Below are 26,404 nucleotides of genomic sequence, written 5' to 3' on the forward strand. Positions count from 1 at the left end.
GAAGCTGGGGGAGAGGGTTCTTCAGTAACTGGAGTGAGATCTGGAGAGTATGAGGAGGATTGATGGGATAGTTTCTTCTGCCGACGCCAACGTGCTTGCCGGACCAGTGGTACTGCCTCCTTCTTGATCCCCTGCTTCGGGACGAAGGGTCTGACCCATTTAGATGGTACCCACTTGGGACCCGAGGGAGTGGACACGCAGGCATATCCCCTCCCCCAAGTTACCAGGTCAAAGGGGCCCTCCGTCCTCCAGGTCTCCAGATCTTTTACAAGAACCGGTGGCTTGGTTTTAGGCTGCAGCTGCTGGTGACTGCCGAAATGTCGGACTATCGGAGGGTTTTGGCTGTCAAAAGAGCAATTCAGGAAGTTGAGTGTATACAATGCCCTTGATAGCCGGACTTGGGGGGTCTCTGCTTTTATCGCCGGTTGTTGCCGGGATAGGACTTTCTTAAGGCTCTGGTGAGCTCTTTCCACCATGGCTTGGCCTGTCGGGGAATAGGGGATGCCGGTTTTATGCACTATTCTCCATTGCTGCAGAAAGCTTTGCAGCTCCTTGGAGGCATACGCAGGGCCGTTGTCTGTTTTTAAGGTCTTAGGGATGCCCAAGACAGCGAATGCCTGAGCAGATGCCTCTGAACATCCGCTGCCCTTTCACCTGTGTGGGCAGAAGCATAGATCGCCCCGGAGAAGGTATCCACTGAGACGTGGACATAACACAATCGACCAAAAGATGGAATGTGCGTTACATCCATCTGCCACAGCTCGCAGCTTGCCAAACCTCGGGGATTAGCCCCTGAGGCTATGGTAGGCATTTGATCTTGCTGGCATTGGGGACATGTGGCCACTATCGCCTTGGCCTGCTCCTGCGTCAGATTGAATTGACGAACTAGGCCAGGGGCATTTTGATGGAACAGTTGGTGGCTGATTTTAGCCTGACTGAACACATCTGGGAGGGGGGCCTGCGAAACAGCAGCCGCCACTAAAGAATTGGCGCGACGGTTACCCTCCGCAATGAACCCAGGTAGATCTGTGTGTGATCTCACATGCATGACATAGAATGGATGCTCACGGTTAGAGACTAACTCGACGAGCCTATTCAGCAATTCAAATAATCTCTTATTAGTGATCTCTTGAAGAACAGCTGACTCAGCTCGAGACACTACACTTGCGACATACGCAGAATCTGTGACCAAATTGAAAGGTCCAGGGAATTTCTGAAATGCCATGACTACTGCGTCCAACTCAGCAACTTGTGGAGAGCCCTCTACAACAGCAACATCGGTCTCCCACTGCTGAGTCTGAGAATCCTTCCAAGTCATCACTGACCTGTGGGATGCTCCAGACGCGTCAGTAAAAACCGTCACAGCATCCAGTGGCTTCTTGCTCTGAACCTTTTTCAACGAGAATTTAAACTCCGAATTGAATAATTTGTGGGCCGGCTGATTTACTGTGATGCGCCCAGTGCAGCTGTCGAGTGCAAACTGAAGGTATTCATTAGTTTGCAGCAGTTCTTCAAAGGTCTTTAGTTTAAATTGGCCCGATTCCAATTTAATTGGGATCTGTATGCATGAGAAATCACAGCCTGCAAGCTCTCTGATCCTTGAAGATTGCATCTACTACACTGATCACCGGTGTCACCCTCTTACATGTGAATGTCGACTTCTGTAGAGTGCTCTGACAACATCCAGATACCTGGAACAAGACTTTTGTCTAACCCTGCACATGTGTAGCCCCAGTTCTGCATGTGAAGGGACACAAAGGAACATTCGGTCATCTCTGCCTCAGGCAGAATAAGCTGTATGGAAGCTCGCTGCATGAAGGGGGAGAGACTGTGACATTTTTGGTGGTCAGATCCAGGTTCACCCAGTGTCGATCCCGGGGTTGATGCTGCCTTGGCTGTGGTGGTTTGTTTTCTGATTGAAATTCTGTTTCACTGACAATCTAATAAATCATTGCTAAATTTTCTTACAAATTTGGCTCCTGATTTGATCATTTATCACAATTATCTAATGCCGGCAACAGTGTTTGCAATTGAGGGGTGCGGGTCTTGCAAAGATCATACTCCCAGTGCAATGGGAGGATTTTGACTGGAGCTTTGCAAACAGTGTGTCCCTGCAGAGTGCTCTGGAAAATTTTTCCTAGAGTCCTGGTCCACCTGGCTCCACCATCTTACTGCTCTTAGGTCTGTGTTCATCTTCCTGAATCATCTTGGGATCATGTCACTTAATATTTAAGTCCTTTTTCCCAAATCACCACAGGATCATGCCAAAGTCACGTCGGGGTCACCAATGGTTGTCATCATATTGCAAAAGTTCCATGCACTCTTAGTGATTTCTCATGGGCAACTCCTTGCAGCAATGACTCCTTCCTCCTCACAGCACAACCAATAAACTCCAGCTTTCTTCTCAACCAGCTAACCCTTTTGTAGCACTCATCTTCTTATTGGACACAGCTATGGCCGTTTAAGGGCAGGCCTGTTCCTAATCTTTGGTGATTAGTACAGCTGCAAATCCTCAGGTGTGAGACTGCCTTCTGCACTATTTTCTTACATTCTATCCTTCCACATATCTATATATATCTATATATATATAGATATATAAATATATAAATATATATATATAAACTAGCTATACATACTTGTTATTCCTATTCTCATATCTTTGCCTGAGAGCCCCTTAATTTCAGAATTATAATAATTTGGAGGGAGAGTGGTTACATTTTCCATTGCCATGGAGGCTCCTGCCTTCCTTAGCAGACATCCGTCTTTCAAACCAAAACACCCCCATCCCTCTGTGCCACTGTGTGGGGAGGAAGGAGCAAGGGAATCGGGGATAAACTGGAGCCCAGGAAGGAGAAAGCACTGTGGGGAATGTGCATTTTTACGATTTGGCTACTTCTCATTCCATTGTTCTGAGGTTTTTTTTTTTTTGAAATTCCATTAATTTCCCCAGTCCTGTTATGCCCATGATGGGTGAGAGATCTCTGGCTGCCTTTATTGAGAGCCCCAAGCCTTTCCTGCTGTGTTCTGTTGCCTGCCCAGGGGCAGGAGCAGAGGCTCAGAGCGCTTTTGCTGGCACCGGGCACCTGGCCTGGCCTGGCCCAGCCCAAGAATCCTTGCCAGCATTCCCTGCAGCATTGCCCAGTCCCTCGGTGGCTCCGGCTCCATAGGCCGGCGGCTCCAGGAGTTCAGAGTGGACAAAATGGGAGTGAGGGAGAGGAGGCAGCTGGTGCCAGTGGATGAAATGGCTGTGCTGCCAGCTGGCAGGAGGGGAGGATGGAGAAAGTGGTGTGAAGTGTTCTGGTTTAGGGCAATTTGGGGAGAAAATCCTCTAAAGGCGGTTCCTCTAGAAAGCAAATTCAAGCTGCCCCACCTCCACCTGGTTTGGGAAAAAGCTTTCCTTGGATAAAAGTGGAAAAACTGTTCATTTGACAGGCAAAGCATTCAGCAGCACAAAAAATGATCAATATCAAACAATGGAACCTCTCACTGTGTGAAGAGATGACAAACTCAGAAAGTCCCCTCTGTGGGATGTAGCTTAGTTCACTGAGTCCCTTATCAGTCTCTTATCAGCCCCTCTGGTGCCAGGCCCCACCTGGTGGGTTATAGGTGTGAGTTCCCTGTGCTCTTCTGGTGTTCAGTCCAGGGCAGGTTTAAACAGGAGCAAAGAAAAAGGAAAACCCACAGTACAGGGAACTTCTCTATCTCAGCAAGGTAAAAATTAACCGAAAGGAAGGAGAGCTCTGCCTTGCCATCTGTTTTGCAGACAGCTTCATGAGCAGCCACGTGCAGAGTAAGTGCAGTTTGTGATAACAATCTGTGCCTTCTTCTCTGCCCCTTTGCTCTCAGAACCTGCCTTAAAGGTGCAGTCTCGTTCTGCAGCCACTGGAGCTGATGGTCCAGCTACCCGCTCCCGGAGTGACCAGTGGAGACTGAGACTCCTGCCACTCCCAGGTTCTTGGCGAGAACCCCTGAGTAGTGGCTTCATCTGCTGTGCGGTGTTGCAGGCGAGAGCAGGACTGTGAAGTACTGAGGCAAAGGAAGGAAGGAGTGGACACGTGTTTGGATGCCAAGGCGCTTTATTAGCCCGGGCAGGGCCAGTGACGGTGTCAGGTAGAAACCATTAGGGAGGCACTTATAAAGGGGAAGGGTGTAACGGACGGGGACTCAAGGGACCAATGAACAAAGCCCAGGGATGGAGCGAGGGACACACAGAACCAATAGGAAGGGTCCAGGGGAGGGAAAAGTCTCAGGGGACAAATCATATGTTAGGTGAGGGATGATTGACACAGAAGATTCTCGACATGAGAGGGGACGGTTACAATGATTGACAGGTAACAGGTGGGAGGAACAAACCATTAGGAGGGAGAACATGGGGGGAACTGAGGGCCAAATCAAAATTTTAACTTATAAATAATAACCAACTTGACAATAAACCGATATAAAGCACACAATGCTACAAAAGGGGCAAAACTTATTTCTGGGCTAAACAGACAATTGGGATTATGAGTGTCATAAAGTCACCCCAGGACAGTTTCCTGATAAGGAGGCAAGAATTCTTCTCTTGGGATTTTGGTGTGTTCTTGCTGTTATCTCTATGTGAAGAATTTCTTGATTATCTTATCCATTTCTCAAGCTAGTTACAAAAAGTATCTTACATCACATAGTTTCTATTTTAATATTTTGCTGTAGCCTAAAAACTATATTTACCACATTACTTAAAAGAGATTAATACAGCACTGCCTAAAAGAGATTAATATAGCACTACTTAAAAGAGACTAATGCACCATAACTTTCCAACATAACTCATATAGTGTGAAAAATGCGTATTTTATGATTGGCTTTTTACAAATATTCAAATGAATATTATATGTGTTGTGTTAAAAAGTTGTGCTGTATTAACTTTCTTCAATAGTGTGTTAAATAGTTTTAGATTATGACAAAATGTTAAAATAGAAACTATGCCATGTAAGATACTTTTCTTCTAAAGAAAGGACTCACATGGAGATAGCCACAGGACACCCAAGTCTTTCAGAGAAAAAGAATTTATTGCTCCATTATTGAGTTCTTCCTGCTTCGCTCAGTCCTGAAGACACCATCAGGATTCAGAGGAAGAAGCTGACACTGACCAGACAGAATCCTGTGTTTGAATGGAATTTATGCATCATGTATGAAGTGTATGAATGTGCAACTGGCTGTTACTTTTAAGGGTTAATCCTCTGTTAATGTGTGTCCTTTTCCAGGCCTATGCTGCCTAGAAAAAGGTACCCAGACTGTCTGCAACTGTTTGTTTTTATTGTCTTATATTGTCTTAATCCAAATTGTCTAAATTATTTATTACTCTATAATTATATTGCTATTTTTATAACCATTTTATTTTAATTAAACTTTAAAAAATTTTAAAAACAAGTGGTTGGTGTATTTCACATATAGAATTTATTTTAATATTGAGAAGAGCCAATCATATAATAGGCATTTTCACATTAGCATTGTGTGGCAAAAGTTTTCAGCTAATAGGCTTGTGAAAAATGCCAATCACGTCCACCTAAGTTGCTGCTTTCTATTCATCTCTGGATCTTCGCACTGAAATGCAAAATAGTCTCTGCTGTCCTCCAGCAGAGGACAAGTCCAGAAAGCATCCTTCAAGTCAATCACGCTGTACCACGTGTCCTCAAGATAAATGTTGTTCAACAAAGTGTAAGGATTAGAGACCATGGGGAACCAAGTCTTAGTTCTCTGATTCACAGCTTGTAAATCTTGCACCAGCATAAAGCTGCCGTCTGTCTTTTTCACAGCCAGAACTGGGATGTTGTGCCGAGACATGCACGGCTCCAACATTCCTTTCTTTATCAACTCGTCAATCACTGGTTTAAGTCCCTTCCTGTATGCGTTTTGTTTTCCGTTTGTACATCTTTTATGATCAGGACCTTGAAAGATTCCCCCTTTGCCCCGATTACCATCATGGAAGTGTTGCTCAGAGAGCACCCCTTCGGCAGCTGTTGTACCGCTGTCCGTTCCACCCCCCAAGTCTACCATAAACCACATTTCCTGCCTGTGGGGTCCTGCTTCTAATTTTATCACGGGCTCCCTCAGTGTTCTGGACCCCAAACTGAAAAGCCCCTGACATCTCTAATCTTCTTGAAACATAGTCTGGTCTTTGGCTTTGTTGGGACAATTCCTTTGGATGTGTCCCTTTTGCTTTCAGTAGTAGCACTCAAAACCTCTCCTCTGATTGTTCAATCCTTTTTCCTGTGAAGAACTCTTTTTCTTTGCTGGCACCTTTTTCGCTGTGTCTCTGCCCTGTTCCTGCTTTTGTGCTTCCCTTGCCGCAGCCTCCAATACCTTTGTTCCTACCATCCATCTATCTGTTCTAACTTTTTCTGAATGTCCTCACAGGATTTTGCCACAAACTGAGTTTTTAGCAAAACCAGCCTGACCGGAGAATCGGGATCCATCCCCGAATACACTCTGAAACCTTTGCGGAGTCTCTCCAACCATTCCATGGGAGTATCATCCTTCCCCTGCCACTCCCTGAGTACCTTGCTTATGTTCTGTCCCTTGGGTACCGCTTCCCTGATACCCTGGATTATCATATTTCTCAAATTTATAATTTTCTGCCTCCCCTCCTCCATCTGGGCATTCCAGGACAGTTTCTGGTTTGGCTACTTCTCGTCCCCACTCCCCTCATTGGGGTTTCTCTTTTCCCAATCTTTGATTGCGGCTTGCCTGATCATTTCTCTTTCTTCTTTGTTAAACAGCGATCTTAGGATCGCTTGGAGATCCTCATAGGTATATATGCTGGTCTCTAGAAATTCATCTAGCCTTTCCGCCACCCCCAAAGGATCATCCATCAATTTTGCCATCTCTTTCTTGAACGCCTTCACATCATTGGTGTCGATTGGCGCATGTACAAAGCCAATCTCTCCCGCAGCCATCGGCACCCCCGTAAAGGGAAGAAGCCGGACTTCTCTTCCTCATCCCCACTGTCTCCTGTGGTTGCCCTCCTTGTCCGCTGCCTTGTCCGATGGGCAGGGGCAGAGCTGTGTCAGGGGATGGTTACCTGTTTTTCTTTGGTTTTGGGAAGGGTCAGCGGCAGCGGCTGCTCACATGGGAGCGGAGTCACTGCCGCTGCTTGTTCACGTGGAGGGGAAGGTGCTGCAGCCTGCTCCCGTTGGAGCAGCAGTGCCGAGAGCTGACCCAGCGGGATCGCTGCCTCAAGAGGCAGCATGGGCACCAGCTGTGCCTGAGGTGGTCCAGGCTGGGGTGGAGGAACAAGGTAAGGAGGTGGAAGATTTTCCAAAGGTTCCCATTCCTTTCCCCTGTTTGCCACCCGCCGGAGGACTCGTACCAGGTATAAACTCATACAAGCGTACCTCCACATCTTGGCATACTCAATTTCCTCAAAATCCTGTGACTGGTGATCAAATACGTGATCATACAAGGACTTGCAAGTCCAAGCCTCAAATGTGCCAAACACTGGCCACACCATGTATTTTCCAATCTCCTTTCCTCCCCATTTTTCCATACAAAAATGGATCGTTTTCTCCTTGGATCTGCCTGCTCTTCCTGGGCTCTCATCCCAATGTTCTAGCCTCCACCCCAACAGACTATTTCTTGGGACTTCTGGCAGAACTTTCCCAGGAGAAAGTTTCTGGGGAGATTTTTCCTGGGTTTTCTCTGAAACCTGCTCTTTCCCAACCCCATTTTTCCAAAAATCCCTCCTATGATTTTTCTCACCCTGTCCCCTCTGGCTGGGGCATTCGTTGCAAATCCCGAATCCTTGTCCAATGTCGATTTCCTGAGCTTGTGAAACGCCGCCAGTCTTACTCAGTCAAGCGGAGAACCATACCGCTGACTTTCAACTGATCTCCAGTTTTCTTACCTGATTTCCCCAGATCAGAAGGTAGACGAACTCTTAGAGTTTTCTAGGACCGTCTCTTCCCCCTCCTGACCCAATCGTGACCAGTTTTCCTCTTCAAACTCCCCCCAAGCCTCAGGTCCCGCATGTGTCAAGCAAAACGTTCTGCTTCCCCCTTGACAGACCACACCCCTCACGGGATGGTGGAACTGCAATCTTGGGGTCTGCGCTCGCTTCGTGACAGAGTCACGTTTCAAACACACATTCGGTCACACCCCAATCAACCATGCGTTACTCACGGTTCCTTTTCCCGTGTGGATTCTTCGTGGACATCAATTTTTCGAGTGGAAAAAGCACCTTGGGCTCGGAGATCCCCTGGATCTTTTTGAGTTTCCAAGAACTGGGCCCATTTATATCCCTCTTTGGCTGTGGCTCCAGTTTCAGTTTGGTGATTTTTGATTTGGCCTCGCAGACTCCAATCCCACTCAGACTGCTGAAATCAGTGGGGCGCCGTCCGGGCAGGAAGGGGTCCCGAATCCCAAATGCAAATCACGTCAGGGTCACCAGATTGTTATAAATTGTTGGAGATTTTTCAGAAATGGCTTGGAAGGCAGCTGTGGGGGACAGGTTCTCACAACCTGTTTCTGTAAACAGCAGAGGTTCTCAGGTTGTTTTTAATTACATGTAAAAGTGTCAAACATGAAGACCTTGAGAACCTTGCATATCAGAGTTCTCAGGCAGCTTTCTCATAACAAGTAGATAGTCTATCTTTGGCTGTTTTGGGAAAGCAAAAAATAATTTTGAGAACCCAAATTATTGGAATAAGTATCCCAATATAACCAGTTAGATGGTGCCTAGGCCAGTTCTGACCTTCGCTGCTTGGCCAGAGGCAGCACTGTGGTGTTTAACCGCAGAGATACCTTGGCTGGCGGCAGAGTGCAGCGGGGCACAAGACAGGACTCCGTTCTCCTCAGGAGAGAGCTTCTGGCGATGGTGGAGAGAAAGGGAATGGATTCTGCTAGAAGGTAGCCAGATGTTTATTCCATGAGTACAGATACGTCTGCACTGGGCCACTGCTGTTAACAGAATAGAATCCGCATGGTCTCATTCACATTTTATAGGCTCGGGGACAGGGGAAGGGGAGGGGACAGGTGAGTTACCAACCAGGTGAAGGGGGCAGGGTCTCAAGGGAGGATGACACTTAGACAGGCCAATGACCCCCAGGCCTGAGGAGCATCCTTTGAAATCGACGAATCACACGACGCCTTGCTGGTATATTAGCCTGATTGACAGGGCACACTCAGCAAGGGGTGAGGGGGAAGGGAGAAGGGATAGGTACACATGGGAAGGGCCCCGGAAGTTTAAAACCAGACATTGCAACACACCACAACATCTCCCCCTAGTTTTGTTTAAAAAGAAGAGGACTGTGTTTATGGTGCAGAATGATTGCCAAACCACGGTTGGTAAATCGGTTCTTCTTCTACAGGAGGGTCAGTGTTTTCCACTGAGGCTTCCAGGTCATCCACTGGAGCACTGAGGGCTTCTAAATGGTAGACTTCAGGAGGGGGAGATGAGCTTGAGATTAACTTGAGAACCATGCGTCTGATTACTCCAAAAACAATGCTAAAAACTACAATAACTACAACTAAAATAAACAGCACTAAAATTACAGTTTTCAGAATAGATCCCAACCAGCCCGAGAGTCCCCAGCCATTGAAAAGTCCACTCAGCCAATCGTCAGTTTCTCTCTTGATGTCGTTCACCATAGTTTTCATCTTGTCAATTGTGGCATGGACATTCTCTGCCTTCGATGACAAGTCGAGACAGCAGAGTCCTTCAAATTCTTCACAGCGATGGTTGTGCAGAAGGAGCAGATAGTCTATGGCTGCCCTATTTTGAATGGTGGCTTGCCTGGTAATTTCCTCATCTGATAAGAGGTCACTCAGGGCAGTAGAAGTGAGGTTTGCCTGTTTTGCAACCCAACATTCCAATCGGCCTAATTCTCCCATAGTTTTTGCTGCCGAGATCCACGGCAGAAAGACTGTAATTGCAGTGGCCTTTAGTCTGGACCAGTGAACAATTTCTGAATTACAGTCAGGGTCTAATTGCCTTAGGTCTCTTTTTTTGATAGCCAATGTATGTGTGTTGTTTTTAGTTTGCCAATGTATTAGGTTTGTTCGATTTGGTGTTAACAGGCTCAGCTTGCCAAATGTACACGGACCTCCGAGCAGACGAGGAGGGAGACCTGCCCATGCTCTGTCTCCACATATTAAAAACACACCTTTTGGGAGTTCACGAGGCTTGTAATCACCACCAGATGAGTGCATAACTAGGACTGAATTTTCACACCAGTTCTTGTCTGTGTAGAGTGGGTTGCTAGGGTTAGGATAGGTGTTTGGTTTAGCTTCATGATATGGTAAGCGGGAATTGAATTTAAAGTGAATGCAAAAGGTTGCATTCATGGAGCCTAAGAGATGGAACTCTTGTGGCTCTCTTTTTGACACTGGTAACTTTCTCGCCCACTCCTGCCAAAACAGCAAAGGATTGTCAGCAGGGTAACGGCCAGGGGAAGGTGCGAGTAAGTTAACTTCATTTAAAGCACTCCACATTTCATTCGGGAATTCTGAGGATTTAAAAGGAACTCCCACCAGGCAAGTTGACAGGGGGTCCGAGGCTGTCGCGGTGGAGAGGCAAATGTGATCTTGTCCAAGGGCTCTGGCCAGAGTGGTCCATACATTTGCTTTGGGCTGAGGGACTAACCAGGAGATCGCTGGAGAAATGATCGCAAGTAGGACGAGAAGCAGGCTCGGTCTCATGGCGTCTCGAGACTGCACACGAACAGCAGGATCTAAATCGGTAAAAGGAAACTTAAGACAAACATATATTACAAACTATTCCAGATAGGAGGCTTAAATGGAATTTCTTCTAGAGAACGCGTGCGACGTTTCCTTCTCCAGGCAGCGTGAGCAACCTGGGGCGCTTCTGCAGATTTCTCTGAGACTTTGGGAACATAGGGCTTTACCCATTTGGAAGGAACCCACCTTAAACCAGAGGGGGTGGACACACAGGCGTATCCACGTCCCCAAGTAACCAATTTGTAAGGTCCCACCATTTTCCAAGTCTCAGGGTCCTTTACTAAAACTGGAGGTTTTTCTTTCATCAACCTGTGACTGTTCCCCCCAAAGTGGCGTAGGATGGGAGGGTTCAGGCTGTCAAAAGAACAATTCAGAAAATTTATTGTGAATAGCGCCCTGGATAACCGGATGTGGGGAGGTTCTACCTTCAGAACCTGTTGTTGCTGGTCTAGGACCCTTTTAATATCACGGTGAGTTCTTTCTACAATGGCTTGACCTGTAGGGGAGTAGGGGATGCCAGTTTTGTGCTCTACTCCCCATTGCTGCAGGAAGCTCCCGAATTCCTTGGATTTATAAGCAGGCCCATTATCAGTTTTCAGCTCCTTGGGGATGCCCATGAAAGAAAAAGCCTGTAAGAGGTGCTTAATAGCATCAATAGATGATTCTCCTGTGTGGGCAGAAGCATAGACCGCTCCAGAAAAGGTATCTACACTAACATGAACATATTTCTGCCGTCCAAAAGCCTGTATGTGTGTTACATCTGTTTGCCACAGTTCACAACTGTTCAGTCCCCTTGGGTTTGCTCCCGTACTCACTGTAGGGAGTGCATGTTGTTGGCAATTTGGGCACGTGGCCACAATAGCTTTGGCCTGTTCTCGAGTGATGTTAAACTGGCGAACCAGGCCAGGTGCATTTTGGTGGAAAAGCTGGTGGCTGATTTTTGCCTGTTCAAAAACATTTGGGAGAGTGGCCATCACTGCAGGTGCAGCAAGAGCATCTGCCCTTCTGTTGCCTTCAGCGATAAACCCTGGCAAGTCAGTGTGTGACCTGACATGCATCACATAAAAGGGTTGCTCTCGGTGAGTGACTAACTTTACCAGTTTTGAGAGCAATTCAAAAAGTGCAATGTTAGATACATCTTGCAGTATTGCTTGATCTGCTCTGGATACTACTCCTGCCACGTATGCAGAGTCTGTAATCAGATTAAATGGTTCTGAGAACCTTTCAAAAGCCCTAACAACTGCAGCCAATTCAGCAACCTGAGGTGAACCTTCCACCTCAGCAATGTCCGTCTCCCACTGCTGGGTATGAGGATCTTTCCAAGTCATAACGGACTTGTGGGACCTCCCGGACGCATCTGTAAAGACAGTTAGAGCCCTTTTTAAAGGTCTCCTACTTAGAGCAGTTCTTAATTTTAAAGTAAATTGAACATCTTGTTCAAACAATTTGCAAGCGGGCCGTGCTACCGAAAATTGTCCTGAGTAGGAATCCAGAGCAAACTGCAACACTTCATTTTCTTGAAACAATTGTTCCAGTATTTTCATAGTATTTTGACCTGATTTTAACTCAACTGGGATGTGAATGCACTTAAAATCACATCCTGCTAACTCCCTGATCCGGGTCCTTGCTTTCCGGATCAGTTCTGCTATCAGCTCCTGAGGCTTTGTCAGTCTCTTAGACCTTTTGTGACTGAGGAAAACCCATTCTATGATCAAGAGAGAGTCCCTCTGGTCCCGGTCCTTTTTTGGTGTGTCCTTTGCCTTAGGTGTTTGTTTTTCCTCCCACTGGAAAATAATTCCATGGAGGTGTGGCAACTTACCTAGGATGATGAATTTGAATGGCAGATCAGGCCGGCATCGGTGGGCCTGTCTTGTGGACATTGCAATCTGAACCTTTTCTAGAGCTTTCCGTGCCTCTGGGGTAATAGACCTAGGAGCCCCTGGGTCCTCTCCCCCTTTCAATAAATTGAAAAGAGGGGCAAGGTCTTCATTAGTCAGACCAAGCCATGGTCTTACCCAGTTCAAAGACCCACACAACTTGTGGACATCCGCAAGGGTCTTGATCCTTGGATTGATTTCTATTTTTTGAGGAACAATGGTCCTATTTCCAATTTCTAAGCCCAAATACTTCCAAGGTGGCATCTTTTGAATTTTCTGTTCCTGGAGCTCGAACCCTGCAACAATCAATGCATCGATCGTTAGGTCAAGCGCATGTGTTAGTAAATCATCATTGGGGGCACACGCAAGGATATCATCCATATAATGATAAATGATGGCCTTCTCTGCGGCTGCACGCACTGGGGAAAGCAGGGAAGAGACATACCACTGGCAGATAGCTGGCGATACCTTCAGGCCCTGAGGAAGAACGGTCCAATGGTACTTTTTCATAGGAGCTTCTGAATTGATAGAAGGGACAGAGAATGCCAAACGCGGTGCATCGTCAGGGTGCAATGGGATTTGGAAAAAACAATCTTTAATATCAATAACAGCTAATTTCCAATCTTGGGGAAGCATTGTTGGGGATGGCATACCAGGCTGGGGAGAACCCATATCTTCAATTACATTATTAATTTGTCGGAGGTCACAGAGAAGTCGCCACCTCTTTTTGTCAGCTTTTTGGATGACAAACACTGGAGAGTTCCATGGGGACATGGTCTCCACAATGTGGCCCTTTCTTAGTTGCTCTTGTACTAGTTCTTCAAGCACTTTTATTTTTTGTTTACTGAGTGGCCACTGTTTCACATCAACTGGTTCGTCTGTTTTCCACTTAAGTTTTTGAGTGGGGCGCTGTTGTTTAATGACTGCTGCACAAAAATGCTGTGGAGAGTCTGGAATATTAATTGTGACACCCCACTGGGCCATTAAATCTCTCCCTAACAAAGGTTCTGAATAATCTAACACAAATGGACGGATATTTGCCAATTGTCCGTTTGGACCCTCGAATTGAATAATGCTTTTGGATTGTCTTGCCAATTGCAGACCTCCTACACCTCGAAGGTGACCAGCAACATTTTGTAAAGGCCAGTGAGCTGGCCAGTCTTGTACTGGAATCACTGTGCAGTCAGCACCTGTGTCTACAAGCATCTCAATGCGTTTAGACTCCCCACCCCCACTGACATTGCACCACAATTTGGGTTTATCTGTCCCAATAACTTGGACCCGGGCGACCGTGGGCCCTTGTTTATCGACATTTTCAGGTAAAGATGGCACAGGGATAGCTTGAGCAACAATTTGTCCCTTGGGAAGAAACAGGGGTGGGTGGAAACAGTGCAGGCTGAGAACAAATTGCTTGGGATCTGATGTTGTCAGTCCCGGAGCAATTTCGATCTCTTGTGGTGTGTTTTTGTCCCCAGTGATGATGTACTTACAACGAATTTGGTTCCAAGTACCCTTCTGTTCAGGATTTACAGAAACAAAATGCCAGTCAGTGTCCTTCAGGTGGAGTGACTCTGTCAGCTGCAACCTGTAAGGCTCATTGACAGAAGATGCGGTTAATACAGAATCACTTAAATCACAACAAAGGTTATTTTGTTTCACTTTCAACAGTGGACTAGCAGACTTGGTCTTTGAAGCACTTGCTTCACTTACACAAATGTTAATATTATTGCGCGCTTGATTTATTTTGCTACCCTTATTCTCTTGGCCTGCTCCTTTTATGTCTGCACGCCTGGCAGGCTGGCGCTTTATTCTTCGTTTTTTTGTTGTTGACCCCCAGGGAGGGCTTGTAGTTCTCCTCCCCTGCTATTTTTAAATTCATCAAATTCCCTTTTCAGGGGGCACTGGTTACTCCAGTGCCCTAGCTTATTACAAAGCAGGCATGGTTTAGTGGGCTCAACCATTGCCAGTCTCCGCTGCTGCCCAGGGTACTGCTGTGCTGAAAGAGAAGGTGCAGGGCTGGCAACAGCAACACGCTGAGGTGGTCTTGGCAGCAGCCTTGGTCTGGAGTCTTCAGCAACACTCATCAGAGGCACTTTCCTGTTACAGACTAGAAGCATATCTTTTAATGTAGGGGAAGGTTCCATAGGAAGGCTCAGGATTGCTGCTCGACACTGTTCATTTGCATTTGTGAACGCTATTTCTTCTAAAATTGCTTCCCTTGCATTTTCCTTTTTAACTTGTATTTCAATGGCTCTAGTTAGCCTTTCTACAAATTTCACAAAAGGCTCTGATGGTAGTTGTTTGATTTTACTATAGGGCTCAAAAGGCCCCTCAGGTTGGAGGGAAAAGAATGCCTTTTCAGCTGCTTCCTTTACTTTCTCAAGTGTTTCTGCAGGAATTGCAGCAGCTTGGACTGAGGGAGAAGACCATTGACCCTCACCACAGAGGTGGTCAATAGTAATAAGGTTACCATTGTTGTCTTTTGCTGTGTTTGGATCAGCCTGTAAGCTTGGGAGAGCATCTTTTAGCAGTTGTTTCAATGCTGATTCCCATAATTTGAATTCCGTGGATGTCATGAGACATGAAAACAGTTGTTTTAAATCATGTGGAACTACAATAGTCCTACTTAATTCAGAATTTAAAAGGCCACGGAAATATGGACTGTGTGGACCATATTCTTCATGAGATTTACAGATCTCTTTAATCAATTGTCGTCCAAAAGAACTCCAATTAGCAGTTGGGGCTGCTCCAGCTTGAGCTGCAGGCTGAAACGTAACAGGGGCCAGTGACAACATGGCACCATGCATTGGGTCTGCTGTCCCCTGCTCTGTATCCCTTGAATCAGAAGCATTGGGATCACAGCTACAGGTTTGGGGACAGGCAGTGGGTGTGTCCCCACCGTGGGAACCCGGGGAGGGGGCGGGGACAGGGAGCCGGCAAGGGGCGGGGAAACCGTGGGAACAAGGGGCGGGGTCACCTGGTGACATCACGTCAGCAGCCGCCCCCTGGCAGGAGTAGAGGGGCGGAGCTGAGGGTACTGCAGGAAAGGCGGGGGGAGGGGGGAAGGTGTCACGAGGAACAGGAGGAGAGGGGGATGGGGCAGGAATTTTGGGATGCTTAAGAGGATTTTGGGAAGAAGAAGACCAGGTTTGGGAAGATGCCACGTGGCACCCACCATCTTGTGCACCCCCTAGGGAGTGGGGGCCATTTTGGACATCACTGCTCTCCGAAAAGCTAACACGTGCTCGGGATTTTTTTGGGGAAAGAGGTTTAGGGGTTTTAGAGGGAGAGGGAGGAACAGGGAGAGCAGAGGCACATGGCTTTACATTTGGCTTTTTCTCCATTTCCTTTTGTTTGAGCAATGCTGTTCGAATTTGTAAACTCCAGAACACAAATTTAGCTGAGGATAATTTGCCAGATTGTCCTAAGGTTATCAATTCATTCCCAACTTTATCCCAGAATTGAATATTGTGGATTTCTTCAGGGGAAATGTTTGGGAACTGCAGAAAAAGCCATCTTATAAACTGTTTCAATTTCCCTTTAGAGAATTTCACATTACTCTTGATTAGAATGCTAACAATATCATAATACACTCCCCTTTGTACAATGCTAAGTTTGGAACCCATGATAGATGTAAAAAAGCAGAGTACTTAATCCCGCCTGACCAAAAACAAAGCTAAAATCAGCTACCAATTTCTAAAAAAAACCACAGATAGAAAGCGATAACGAGCAGACAAAAGCTTCACAATGCAGCTGTATATACTGCTTTTAAAATTCCCGGGCAGCAGCAGCAGGGCACGCCCTGCCGAGCCGAGGCAGAAACAAAGCCTCCCCCGCAGTGGAATGCAGCACCCCCGCGGAGCAGAGACAGCAGCCACTCCACGTGGCAGCCGAAACCGGGACGCCCCCCCCCCCCCCCCGCCGCCGCGTGTGCAGAGCACTCTCGACCCCGCAGGTCCCCCGGCCACGTGGAAAGAGAGCCCCCCCCTCCCCCGCAAAGAGAAAGAGAAAGAAAATCTCCTAACACGTGTCTGAACACGCTGCTGAGCCGGGGGGGGGAAGGGCAGAGAGCGATCCCGCTCCGGCGCGAATTCTAAGAAACAGTGAAACACGCAGCAGGAAAGCTAAACTAGAACGCTATGAATTCTCGTCTGTGGGGCTGCGCAGCCAAAATGCAAAGGCAAAAAAGGAACAGAACTCGCGGCAGAGTCTGTTTTTGAGCTTCTGCTCTACCGAAAGCAGAGATACTCACGTGAAATGGAAGCTGTAGGCTGGGTACAGGCAGGCAGGTCTCCACCGGAAAAGGACCTCTCTCTGGGTGCAAGAGAGGCTGCCCTTTTCTCCCTCTGGAAAATGTGCTCACCACAATGAAGCTGGGCTTTCCAGAAGGCACCGAACAGTCTACGAAACTTTTTCTGGGAGTATTCCCAAAGTCTCTAGCTGGGAGTCTTGAAGCCAGGCTCCTTTCAGCTGGATGCACGGCTGGCAGAAGCTTCTCTGAGGAACTGCGAGTCTGTTTTCGGGCTGCAGAGTCGAGCCCACCCAGGGACGCCAATATATTGGAATAAGTATCCCAATATAACCAGTTAGATGGTGCCTAGGCCAGTTCTGACCTTCGCTGCTTGGCCAGAGGCAGCACTGTGGTGTTTAACCGCAGAGATACCTTGGCTGGCGGCAGAGTGCAGCGGGGCACAAGACAGGACTCCGTTCTCCTCAGGAGAGAGCTTCTGGCGATGGTGGAGAGAAAGGGAATGGATTCTGCTAGAAGGTAGCCAGATGTTTATTCCATGAGTACAGATACGTCTGCACTGGGCCACTGCTGTTAACAGAATAGAATCCGCATGGTCTCATTCACATTTTATAAGCTCGGGGACAGGGGAAGGGGAGGGGACAGGTGAGTTACCAACCAGGTGAAGGGGGCAGGGTCTCAAGGGAGGATGACACTTAGACAGGCCAATGACCCCCAGGCCTGAGGAGCATCCTTTGAAATCGACGAATCACACGACGCCTTGCTGGTATATTAGCCTGATTGACAGGGCACACTCAGCAAGGGGTGAGGGGGAAGGGAGAAGGGATAGGTACACATGGGAAGGGCCCCGGAAGTTTAAAACCGGACATTGCAACACACCACAACACCAAATCTTGGTATTGGAAACATAAGGAGGGGTTGGTATGTTATCTCTGACCTATTGTGAGCTCGGGTTTGCAATATGCATGAAGTGAATTAACACTGTTATAAAAGATGCCTGATTGACGAATAAAGTGGAGTTGATGATGATCAATGAAAGGTGGGTTTTCTCCCTCCATCTTCAATATATGGTGACCCCGAGGTGATATTGCAACACCATGAGAAGATGGAGTAAAAAGGATCGGGTTCCGTGTGTCCGAAGCTGCGGCCGGGACAAGAGCAGCCGCGGAACAGCAGAAGCGTGCAGAGAAAAAAAAAAGGAGGAAGAAAAGACGCCAAGACACGCCGTGCTCCAGGTGTCCGTAACAGACGAGCCTGGCCAAAACGTGCAGCCGCGACCTTGAGAGAGCTGCAAAAGTGCGCGCTTTCGATCTAGAGGTAATGGGAAGGCAAGCCACATATGATCTTTTTATTGCGTTTTTACAAAAGAGACAGGTGAAGGGGATAGATCTGCAGAAAGAATTACCGGGACTTTTAGCTTATGGTTATGAAAAGGGAATTTTCCTTAACCCCCACACAGTTTACGAGTTGTCAGAGTGGCGTAAATTTGGTGACTTATTGTGGGACGCTACTTTAGATGGTGATAAAACTGCCAAGAAGTGGGGTAAATTATGGCGGGTCGTAAACCGCGAACTGCTAGCTGCTCAGAATGATTTATTGCAGCCCTCGCCGCACCCCGTAACAAGCCCAGCTGTGCAGAATACTTTGTTATCTGCTTTGCCGCAGCCTATACAGGGCACTTTTGAGCCTCCCGAGCCTGCTGTATCGCAGCAGCCATGGCCAGAAACGCACGATCCGCTCCCGAAAATTAAACAGCTGGTCCCTGGGCCGGAGGGCGACCTGACGCAGGCTAGCCCGAGGTGCTGTGCTTGCCAGGCTGTGAATAGTTGGGAGGGTGAGCTTATCGGTGCTGCTGCCCAGCTGGCTTGTCCTGTTACATCCGCGGCGCACGGGGAGGCAGCATGCAGGCTACAGATTTTGATTCGAGAGCTACTGTTAATCGGTTTGAAGTAAGGGGTGAGTTAGCCCAACAAACGTTAGACTATATCTTTATAGCCAATCTTCTCCTTCTGGAAAGGGATTGCCATGAGATAACTAAATCAATCCTGTCCCAGCCCCAGCAGTTGTTATCTAATGCTTATTGGCGAAGGCTTGTACAGGAATACGTAGCGCAATTAGGGTTAGCCACTTTTGCATCTCTCCAAGTCCCAGTCACATCGGCACCAGCAAATAGAAGAGGCTGCGTGAAATGTTACCGATGCAGAAGCATAGACCACAAGCGCCGGGAGTGCCAGGCTGCAGGACTTTGGTGCTGGAAATGCCGGTCGGACACTCATGGTACGAACGCTTGCAGGCGGAAGTCGGGAGGCTTCCCCAGGAGTATGGACTACAGTGACCAAGCAGCAACAGAAGTCATCGCTGCAGCATCGGCACCCTCTCCTGTCTCCGGCCCGACATCGCGGGAGGCCGCCGAGGGGGCGGCGGAGCCGCCGCGAGAGGAGTAACCGCGTTGCCATGGCTGCAGTACGGACGGAGCGCGCCCGGTGAGTCCGCCTAGCGTCTCGCAAAACAAGAAGCCCAGCGTGGGGGGGGGGGGGGGGGCACCCCACTGCAATGCGGACGGTGGTGCGGGACTGGAGCATTTTTTCTCAGCGCGAATGCTTCTTCCCTCCGCCTGCAGCCGGCGAAGCTTTCGTTTAAACCCAGGAACCTTTAATAGACTGTACCTTAACAGACTGCCGGCCGGTGCTCGGCGGCGGGGGCAGCTCAGAAGTTCGCGCGAGCCCAGCCTTTCCAGCACACTGAGCAATTAATAGCAAGATTTATAGCATCAGGACACTTAGTTTGAGCAAAAAGTTGATGGTACAACACTATGCTTTGACTTGAAAAATTATTTCTTCATAATAACGTAACCAGAAGATTATGAACTGATTGCTTCAAGTTCCTTGACTGCTGCTTTGTTGGATTTGCTTTGGAAAAAAAATTTTTTAACATGATTGGGATTGCTGGTGTGTTCAGCAAAGACTAGAGCCAGCAGTGTTTGGAACGAATACGAAACATAACAGAAGAATTTCAGGCATGTTGGGGGAGTGCTGCACATGTTTCAACATACAGACTATACAATTAACTTTCTTTTTCAGACTGCTTCAGGATAAGGAGATTGAAAATTATATATTCCACCTAGCATTTGATTTCTTTCAAGATTAAGAACTTTGAAACAGCAAAGTGTTATAGTGGTGGAAACAAAATACAGTTTATGCACATCAGAGGCCCGGATGGCCCAGTTAGTGGAGCATCAGACTGAAATTGTGTTTTGAAAAATTTAGAAGTGTTGGAAATGTGTTGTAAAGATTGTATAAGTAAGATGTAGTGAGTGTAGTTTTTGTATTTTTTAAGCTTTGTTTAGATGTGATAAATATAAAAGTAGGCACTGAATTTAAAATAATCTTTTCCACATATCTTGAATAAGGTCCTTAGGTTTAAAAGTATTCAAAGATAAAAATGCTGCAGCAAAAACGTAAAGAAAGTTGTTTTAGTTTAGTATTTTAGAATCAGGCCTATAAGTAAGTTATAATAAATGCCATATTCTATTTTTATAGTAAGTTTTGTTTATTACTAAGTGACTTGAATTGAATTGCTTATTAAGTATTTAGGTTATATTGAGTTTAGGTTACGTAGAATTTAAAATCAGCTGATTTTTTAAGTTTAAGTAATGTTAAATTCTGTTAAATGTTGAATGCTGTTAAAGTTTTAATTTCTGTTAAGTTTAATATTTAAGTTTAAAATATTAAGTCTAGGTGCTATTGAGTTTAAGTAATGTTAGATAGATTTATGCTTTTATGATAAGCATTTATTTTATGACCTGTGTGCAAAGTGTTGTTGTGAACATTAGAAAGACTAGTTAAAAGAGACAATCAGAAGCATTTGTGGGTAGAGCTTTTCTGATTCTTGTTTAAGTTTTATTAGAGTTAATTGATTTTACATATAAGTTTTGTTGATCTTAAAATAAGTCTGTTAAGTTTAGATATTTTAAGTGTTTTAAATGCATGCTAATTTTTCACTACTCCAAATCAACCAAGGACTGAGAATAACCCAGCTGATGCCATTTGAGCCAAAGGATTACAGTCTGTAAAACTGATCTTGAACTTTTCTGAGAAACCCAAGAAAAAGGTGGATGTGAAAACTTCAAGGACGGCAAGGATCATTTTTCAGACTCGCCGTTCGCCTCCTCCCCAGGTGCACATGAAGGAGGACAGCTGACAGCTTTTAACCCTTTGGAGTAAAAGCCATTGCTCGGACCATGGCTGGGGGACCTTATAGAGATACTGAGTGTACTTTTGAATGCTTTGTTTGTTTTGCTTTGTATTCTTGGTGGTATTCAAAATATGGTCAGAAGAATGATAGAAAAACCCAGCATACCAACCTCCTTGTGCAAAAAAGAAAAAACCGGGAATAAATGATCAAATCATGAGCCAAAATTATCAAAACTTTATCAAAGATTTATTAATTTGTCTGCAAGACTGAAGTCCGATCTTCGAAACCACCACAGCCAAAGATACAGTGTCGAACCCGAGGTCACACTGGGTGAACCTGGATCTGACCTCCAGAGTGTCAGAGTCTCCTCCTCGGTTCACACATGCTTCCTCTTGCAGCAAGGTTTTATACAGTTTATTTTGCCCGAGGTAAAGATGACCAAATTTCCTTTGTATCTCTTCATATGCATTGCTGTTTCTTTCCATGTGCAGAGCTGGACGAAAGCCAGGTCCAGGTGTGTAGTCAGTGTCAATAGGCTCCAGGAAGTCGTGTCTTCGGATGTATCAGTTGGGCGCCGCTGACTATCTTGATAGATTCAATCGGCAAGGGGATAATCGCTCTTGGGTGGCTCCTGACAATTCGGGAAACCGATGATCATCATCCTGGGAGCCTCTATTCTTACATTAAGGCGTCAGCGGTTATCCAGATATGTTTCCAGGAACCTGTTGAATCTGAATAAGACAGCTGCTCCTGGCTAAGGTGGTCAAAAGACATAGTTTGGATTTCACAATATTATATACATTAATAACATGAATTATTCCTACTATATATTACATTCTCATTCCCTTGCTCTGATTTGTTTGATAACAAATTAAATTAAAATTAATGTCCCCACTCTGGCCTTCTTATGCCAATGACAGTTGAGAGATCTGTTGGTAAATGATGGAGAGCAGCTTCCCAAGCTCATCTGCCAGCTCCCTCATCGCCCTGGGGTGGATCCCCTTTGGGCCCACAGATTTATGAACATCCAAGCAGCTCAGCAGTTCTCTGACTGCCTCTTCCTGGATAACAGGGGGCCCATTCTGCTCCCTGGCACCATCCACCAGCCCAGGAGGACACTTGTCCTGAGGATAAGCTGTGTTCCCACTAAAGACTTAGGCAAAGGAGGCATTGAGCACCTCTGCCTTTTCATCTTCAGTTACTACTAAGTTCCCTTCCTGCATCTTAAAAAGAGCATAGGCTGGTCTTACCCTTCCTTTTACCATTAGTATGTTTGTAAAAACATTTTTATTATCCTTTACAAAAGTTACCAAATTAAGTTCAAACTGAGCTTTGGCATCACTAATTTTTCCCTATATACCCTAGCAACCCCCTTAAATACTTCCTGAGCGATCTGACCCTCCTTCCAAAGCTGATACATCCTCCTTTTATTCCTAAGTTCCTTCAAAATCTCATTGCCCATCCAGGCTGGACATTTGCCTCGACTCCTCTTTTGGCACACAGGGACAGTCTGTTCCTGTACCTTCTAGATCTCTGTTTTGAAGCATGCCCACCCTTCCTGAACTCCTTTGTTTTTAAGGGTTGCTTCCCAGGGAACTTGAATTAGTCTCCTAAACAGGCCCAAGTCTGCCCTCAGGAAGTCTAATGTAAAAATTTTATTGATGTTCCTCCTGATATCACCAAATAGCGAGAACACTGTAATTTCACGATCACTGTGCTCCGGGAGGCCTCCAACCAGCACATCTCCAAACAGCACATCTCCATTTACAAACAATAATTAACAAAGTTCCATCCCTGGAGGTCTGACTCACAAGCTATGATTGCTGTGCCCTGGAAAGACTCCATGAGTGCTTTGGACGCCGACCAGGTTCCTTCTTTCCTGCTCGGGCTCCCTGCACAACGTCTCTTTGTATTTATCATGACCCAGTGTGCATTCCAGCTGCTCGGGCTCCCTGCCAAATAGTTGTCCTTGCTGTGACCCCAGGCCAGGCTCCCTCGCTCGCCTCCTCTCCTCCCCGCCCCTCGCTCCTCCCCCGGGCGCTGTTTGCTCAACACGGCCAAAATCCCTCCCACACCCAGATCGGCTTCGCCCTGCGGCGGCAGCGGCCGGGAGCGGCGGCTCTGACCGGGGCCGGAGCGGCGGCGGCACCCGGAGCTCGGGGGCGGCTCCAGCCTATGTGGGACCCGCGATCGGGTGTGTCCCGCTCGGTGCTGAGAGCGGGCAAAGGGGCCGCTGCTGGGGGGGGAGGTGTCCGTGCCCGGCTCGGGGCTGGCACGGCATGAACTTGAACGTGCCTCAGAGCCCAAAGCGCTGCAGGCGCCGAGTGCGGGCACCAAGCGGCGCATCCTGCCCGCTCCGGGGCCGAGGCTTCTCGGCGCTGCCGTCTGTGACGGGAGCCGCTCCGTGTGCCCAGGCAGGGAGCCGCAGCGGCCGTGCCGGTTGTGTCAGAATTTAGTCCCAGCCTTTTTTTGCCTCCTCTATTCTCCTGCCTTTTTGCTCTTTTCTTTTCGAATGCCAAGAGGCCTCAGCTGCCTCCCGTTTTCCTTCCTCTCTCACCTTCCAGTTCCTATTTCCCAGACCCTGTTCTTTCCACATAAAACCCTTGATAACCCTTTCCCCACTTAAGGCTTTGTTGGGTCCTTGTTTTTTCTGCCTTCTGGCTGCTGTGGGTGAACGTCTGGCTTTGAGGAGCACACCCAGCTCCCTCTGCTCCAGAAACCAGCCTTGCAGTTATCCCAATCTCCTGCTGCTGAGGGCTTCCTTAGGCTCCTGCTGAAATGAGAAACATCGTGGAACATTTTCCTTTCTTGAGATTAGAATGGTTTCTACAAGTCCTTGAGATGTGACCATGATGGTTAAAACCCCACTGTGCAAATGAAGGTTTTCCCCTTCTCTCCCACATTCCATGCTCCATCCTCTCCCTTACTTTGTCATCTCAACAACTGCTAAGGAAACCTTTCTCATCTTGTCAATTGGCAATGGAATTGCTCTTTAATTCAGTTTTAGAGTAGGTTTTAAAGTCAGGCTCTGCCCATGCTATTGATTTGAATTTTGGATGAAGTTGTTGGTGCTGAACAAGCTCTGTGCTGCTTTAAAGCCTTTGTCCAATGCTCAAAGAATGACCCTGGCAGGGAGTGCAGGAGCGTTGTGCACTCCTTGTTTAGAAATGGGAGTGCATCAAACCTCGTTCCTTTAAAAGACTTTTAAGTGAAATGGAGGCACTAGAATTCCTTTGGGAAATGTTCCATTTAGGATAGAGCCACAGTGCCAGAAGCTGTTTGTCTGATGGTCAGTTCATGCTCTGGTCAGTGCAGGGCAACCCCTCAAGAAATGCATGAGCTAAAGCCAGCAAGGAGAGGAAAAGAGCCGAGCTGAGCTGAGAGAGCTGGAGAGATGAAATGGCACAGATGTGCCTGGAGCATGGCCCTCCCCTGCAGCTTTTCTTACAGTTCAGTGTTTTAAAAGCTGAAAGCTGATGCTCACTCAGGACTTTGGGGTCTGGCTTGTAACTGCAGAGCCGATGAGCTCCCTTAGAGTAACTTGGGCAGTGGAGTGCCGCAAGCCTGCAGCCAGATTGCTTCTCCTTCAGCTTAAATTCAATGGGTATTTTTAGTTTGTTTCTATTTTGGTGTGTTTGTTTGCTTTGTTTCGGGTTTTTTAAACTAACGTTAGAGATGCTAAAGGAAGAGAAAGAGCAGAGCATAAATAGGCTGGAGTACTACTGGCACAGTAATTGTTATTTTTCTCTTTTCCTTTTAAAAATATATGTGCGTAACATGAACTTTTTAACTCTATGGTTTAGCAGAAACAATCGTTTTTTCCTATCTTTGGAAAAGATATGCTAATCCTGAGACCCGGGCCAATGGTCTCTGCGTTTTATTTATGTTTTTATAATTAAACAAGGGGCTGATAGGATTGACAAGGAAGATACAACTCAGGAGCTGCCAGGCAGCAACCTCCAAACTGTTTGGGTGATGCAAAGAGCAGTAGGGTGTGAAGACTGCTTTCCAGTGCGAGATTAATCCATAATCACCGGCTCAGTGACATCAAAGTCACTTCTTAGAAACCACTTGATATTTCCCGAAGTTCAGGAGCTGGAGTGTTTGACCGAGCCTGTGCCGCGCCCGCCGGATCCAGCAGCGCTGGAAGCTCCAGGAGCAGCTCAGCGCCTGCTCCGCGCTCGGCCCTCCGAGCCCGGCCCGGAGCGGGGGCTCCGGACACATCCCCGTGCTGGGGCAGAGCCGCTGCTCGGCCCGGGGATCCTTTATCCCCCTGCTGCGGCTGCCGGGGGCCGAGGGCACAGTCCTGGTTCCGAGGCTGAACCCTGCTGCTTTACCTCTCTTTCTCTTGCCCTGATTTGTGCCATAATAAATTGAAAGAATTCACCCCAGTCGTGTCCCTTTATTCCGGTGACCGGGGAGTGATCTCTGCCTGGCCTTTTCCCGACCCCCGAGCCTTTCCTGCTGTGTTGTGTTGCCTGCCCAGGGGCAGGAGCAGAGGCTCAGAGACGTTTTGTTGGTACCGGGCACCTGGCCTGGCCCAGCCCAGCTCAAGAATTCCCACGATAATTCATTGTTGAGAGCCCCAGGAGCGGTATCCCCAGGGCTGCGCTTCTTAACCAGCTCCAACGGCCTGGGGCCCTTTTTCTTACCGCGGTTTTTTTTCGAAAGAAGGAGGGATCTGACTTCTCCCCTCCTCCCTTCTCTTCCTCGCCCCCCGCTGCCCTCCCCACACACTGCTCTCTCAAGACCGCCAAAATCCCTCTCGCTCCAGACATTTTCTCTGTCCTGTTGCGCCATGCCCGCTGTATCTGGCCAGGAAGGGAGCGGCGCCAGCGGAGCTCGGAGGCGGCTCCAGCCCAGGTGGGACCGCGGTCGGTGCTGCCCCAGCTCGGGGCTCGCTGCGGGCCGGGGGGTTCTGGCGAGTTCCTGGTGCCGGCTTCCCCCGTGTGCCCCCTGCGCTGGGATCGCCGAGGGTGCCATTGTAAGTGTTCCATCGAGGGGGACCCTCCATTTGAAGGAACCTTCACAGATGAAAAAGATGTCCAAAAACCCCCAGAATGGGCTTCTTTGAGGGAAATTGAGAACGAAACTGCATTTCCACTCATTTTAGGAGGCTAAATTGAGGAAAAGTCCCCCTTGATTTTTCACAATAAAAACAACTGCGACCCATTTCTTTATCCAGAAAAGGCTCATCTTTACTGCACAGCTCATATTTTATAGGATTATCAGCTGGCACCGTGTTAGGTCTAATTGGCTCACAATACTCTGACAGTTCATTGGACAGTAAATGGCATTTTGCATTTCCACTAAACCTCACCATTTTTGGTTGGTTTATATATATATTTTTCACTGATTTGCATGGGACAGATTT

The 26,404-nt window shown here is 47.4% G+C and overlaps 1 protein-coding gene across 5 annotated transcripts in view; it reads left to right on the top strand.

Annotated features, from left to right (window-relative positions):
• Positions 1–26,404, top strand: part of LOC141729643 (C-type lectin domain family 2 member B-like) — a 69,715-nt gene that overhangs the window by 12,825 nt on the left and 30,486 nt on the right. For 4 of the 5 annotated variants that reach the window (XR_012581047.1, XR_012581048.1, XR_012581046.1 and 1 more), the window contains exon 1: positions 25,687–25,893. The exons of the other annotated variant lie outside the window; for it this stretch is intronic. The gene's annotated coding sequence lies outside the window, so the exon portion shown is untranslated. Of the gene's footprint in view, positions 1–25,686; positions 25,894–26,404 lie in introns of those variants that run through there. 5 annotated transcript variants of the gene reach the window in all.

Source organism: Zonotrichia albicollis, chromosome 7 (genome assembly GCF_047830755.1).
Source record: "Zonotrichia albicollis isolate bZonAlb1 chromosome 7, bZonAlb1.hap1, whole genome shotgun sequence".
Lineage (NCBI taxonomy): Eukaryota > Metazoa > Chordata > Aves > Passeriformes > Passerellidae > Zonotrichia > Zonotrichia albicollis.